This window comes from Alosa alosa, chromosome 6 (genome assembly GCF_017589495.1).
Source record: "Alosa alosa isolate M-15738 ecotype Scorff River chromosome 6, AALO_Geno_1.1, whole genome shotgun sequence".
In the NCBI taxonomy this organism is placed as follows: Eukaryota; Metazoa; Chordata; class Actinopteri; order Clupeiformes; family Clupeidae; genus Alosa; species Alosa alosa.
In genome coordinates, this window is record NC_063194.1 from 32,745,255 (window position 1) to 32,749,545 (window position 4,291).

The following is a 4,291-nucleotide window of genomic DNA, read 5'->3' on the forward strand; positions in this document are numbered from 1 at the left end:
TACACAAACACACACACAAAGACTGCTGGAGATGGACAGAGAGACAAACAGCAGTTGTGTATTTATGTGCTTTTTGTGTGTGTGTGTGTGTGTGTGTGTGTGTAATGGTAACCAGTAGTTACACTGCAGTGAGTAAACCTCACTCCCTGACACCTTAGGAAGCTATACCTACCCTCACTTTGTGGTGCTTGTCTACAGAAGGAGATGCATCGTAGCATATAGCAACATCGCCCTAATACTGTAGGCTACTGTCTCTGCAAGAGCCACATGTTTAACTACTCAAATAGAGTTCTTGAAATATGACCATCAATATCATAATGCACTGCCACAGTGAACATTTTATGAACTCCATGTTGGTGATGACCCACTTGGCAATAAGCCTATTGATCCTTATCAAGTAGGCCTCACTAGCAAATTTGGTTTTAAATGATTTCGAACAATTTCACACGATTTCTTACTTTGGCCACCACTCTAAGAAATCGTTTGAAATCGTTGGTGCCTTCGCTACAGTAGGCTAGTCTAAGCACTTGGCAAAGGTGACAAGCAGGTGCTGAACTTTGTCACCACTGAAGTATTGAACACGGGCAGATACATAGACGTGATGACAGGAAACCGCTCATCTCGAACAGAGAAAAATCGGTTGTCTCCTCTCGACCACCTCAAATTGATTTTTGGATCAATAGCGGAGCGGGAAACTCTTCGTGCATGATGGAGTTAACGGGACACTCCCGTCAGACGGCTGGCACAGCGCGTGAGGGAGGCGGGGCGGGGACAGTCGTCCGCGCTGGGTTTCACCGTCGCAGCACGTGACTCGAATGGCTGCTACTCCACGCAAACTGGTCTGTTCCAACTTCACTTCGCCCCCTCCTTATCGCGTCTCGCCCCGCCACCGTGAAGCCGGAGGCAACTCTCATTAAACGAAGCTTCACATCCACCGTTCCCGTGAAGCGGCGGAGACCGTCCCGAAAAGGAGCAACTTCTCATCAGCAGACTTCGTCGCAAACAAACAATCTCGAGTGGACTTCCACCAACCAAGTGCCCGGTAGGAGGAGTCAACAGGTTTCAGGTACACACATTTCTCAATTTTGACAGAATTTGAAAGATTGCCGTGGCAGTGTCGTGGAGCGTTGGCATCAATTGAATAGCACACTCTTGTAACAGAAATGTTCACAAACAAACGTTAAGTGGCAACAATGTTGCATCAAGGTGGTTAGCTTTGGCACGGACGGGGCTTGCTTGTCTCTGCGACTGTCACTGTAAAGATATATGCAGCTAGTAGCTCGCTGGTTAGCCAGGCTACTTTTCCTAACAGCAATTCCAGATGCGGAAGAAAGCGGGGAAATTTCCGTAGGCTTGGTTTAGCAGTTGATTTACGTAGGAAGCGATTATGTTGCTTGACGATGCTCTGCTATCTCAGTTGCCCATTTGCTTGCTCAGCTAGCTTCGCACACACGGGTTAGCGCGGTTTGACAGGGGCTAACCACACTGAATCGTTAGCAAGACCCTCTCTCTTACTGTTTATGGCAAGACCTAGCTCTCTGTGCTAAAAGCTGCTTTGTCGAGGTGTAGGTAAGAAATTATATGCCTCCGTCCCAAATCTGTCCAGTCCGTTCTTGCATTCCTTTCCCCGAATGTTGACTTTAACCATTTGCCACTTCGACCAAAGCCAGGTCGCCTGCGTTTATAAAGTCACTGTTGAATGTAAGCGACAAGAGATGTTTGTTGAAAGGCCATTGAGTGATAGTATGTTTTGGGTGATAGACAGCCAAACTGACAATATATGTGGTAGTCTAATATGTCATCATTGCGCTGTCATAAACTAAAAGGGTTTGTCTAATGGGCTATTTGTTCCAAAGGTCTATGAATGTATAATGATGATGATGATGATGATGATAATAATGTTTATTGTTTATTATTTATTTATTAAACATTGAATTTATTTATTATTTGATTTTTTTTTCATCTCTAGAATTTAGATAATATGTTACTATCTCCTCTTCAAGAATTGAGAAATGAACAACAACAGAACTTTCCTTAGAATTCATTCATTTGATAAGAGTTTTAACCCAGTTTCAACTCTCATTTGGCTGGTGTGACTAAAACTAAATCATTTCTGTTTATAGAGCATTGTGCTGCAGTTAGCTGAATGAATTTCATGGTGCATGTTTTATGTGTAGATGCACTGATTTGATGAATCACACATTGGCTATCTTATGTGCTGAAGGTATATATGGCCAAAAAAAATCCAATAACTACACTAAGCACAATCCCAGTGGACAATCGTGTGTGTGTGTGTGTGTGTGTGTGTGTGTGTGTGTGTGTGTGTGTGTGTGTGTGTACGCCTCTCTGCTTCTCTGAAGGAAGAGACTAGAGTCTACAGGCTTAACACCTGTGTATCTAAAGTATCAGACATACATGCCTCGATCCTTTAGATAACACACACACACAAACACAGCAGGCACAGTATTCCCCTTCAAAGTCCCAGTGACTGTCGCTCTGCATAGTAAAGGTCTTGGCATTTAGAGTGATCAACTCAGCGCAGAGCTCTGGAGCACATAAGGGTTTTCCCACTTGGCCCAGTCAGCCTCTCCACTGCTGGAAGCCGTGTGTGTGTGTGTGTCTTTGAGTGTGTATGTGCAAGCATCACGTGTGTTCTTTTGGATGTGCAAGTCTTATTGTGATTTGGTGTGGGTGTATGTCTCGGCTCTCTCTCTCTCTCTCTCTGTGTTTGTGAGAGAGTACATGCATATTTCTAAGAGTTTAACTGTGATTAGGTGGGTATGTGTGCCTGTGTGTGTGTGGGTGCTTGATTGCATTTGTGTGTGTGTGTGTCTGTCTGTGACGGTGGGTGTCTGTCTGTGTGTGTGGGTGTGTGTGTGTGCATGTGTGTGTGTGTGTGTCCCTGTGTGTGTGTGTGTCTGTCTGTGTCGGTGGGTGCTTGAATGTATTTGTGTGTGTGTGTGTGTGTGTTTTGTGTGTGTGTGTGTGTATCTGTGTGTGTGTGTGTGTGTGTGTGTGTGTGTGTGTGTGTGTGTAGGCTGCTTTCAACATGCTTGACTGAGCCACTAGTGTGTGCGCAACCCTTTTGGCCATTAATTGCTGTGGCAGAACTTTCTAGATTGCTGTCCTCATGGCTACATAATCTCCCTCTCGAGTAGCGCACACACACACACACACACACACACACACACACACACACACGCACACACACACACACCCTCTCGTGTGGCACATACACTCATACAGACATACACAGCCCCACATCCCATATCCCGCTCTTTCTGTTTACTTATGAAGAAACACAGCCAGTGCCATGTGAAAGGGCAGCATGTGAGCCGTCTACGACTCTTACAGTCTGTAGTAAGTGATCGCACCATCGCAGGCGCTCGTATGGGTAAACTCTTACAGTCTGTAGTAAGTGATCGCACCATCGCAGGCGCTCGTATGGGTAAACTCTTACAGTCTGTAGTAAGTGATCGCACCATCGCAGGCGCTCGTATGGGTAAACTCTTACAGTCTGTAGTAAGTGATCGCACCATCTCAGGCGCTCGTATGGGTAAACTCTTACAGTCTGTAGTAAGTGAACGCACCATCGCAGGCATTTGTAGGGCAGCCGTGGCCCACTGGTTAGCACTCTGGACTTGTAACCGGAGGGTTGCCGGTTCGAGCCCCGACCAGTGGGCCGCGGCTGAAGTGCCCTTGAGCAAGGCACCTAACCCCTCACTGCTCCCCGAGCGCCGCCGTTGTAGCAGGCAGCTCACTGCGCCGGGATTAGTGTGTGCTTCACCTCACTGTGTGTTCACTGTGTGCTGTTTGTGTTTCACTAATTATTAATAATGATTGGGTTAAATGCAGAGACCAAATTTCCCTCACGGGATCAAAAAAGTATATATACTTATACTTATACTTGGGTAAACTCTTCCAGTCTGGAGTAAGTGAACGCACCATTGCAGGCGCTCGTATGGGTAAAGTATCTGTGCATTAAGAGATTTCCATTCAGATGGATTTGAGACGAGAGAAGCAGAATGTAGCCTACATCGTATAATACAAGAGTGGGGAGAGGTACAGTAGGAGGAACTTTAGAACTGTGTCATTCTAAGAACTCCGCAACTGACACATTGTAAGGAAAGAACAGGGGAACCCAGCTGAAATGTTACCAATGGAAGGGAGAGCTCGAGCTCTTCAGTAAAAAATAACTGTATTTTATTACTAATGGGCTAAAAGCGGAAACTGTGAACAGATGTAAATGAATGTAAATCAGGGTGCTGGAAGTAAGTGAGGTATGTAGTGC

The 4,291-nt window shown here is 45.7% G+C and overlaps 1 long non-coding RNA gene across 1 annotated transcript in view; it reads left to right on the top strand.

The window, feature by feature from the left end:
* Positions 1–801: 801 nt before the first annotated feature.
* Positions 802–4,291, top strand: part of LOC125295818 — a 93,804-nt gene continuing 90,314 nt past the window's right edge. The window contains exon 1 of the long non-coding RNA XR_007193692.1: positions 802–1,066. This is a non-coding gene — a long non-coding RNA (uncharacterized LOC125295818). The remainder of the gene's footprint in view (positions 1,067–4,291) is intronic.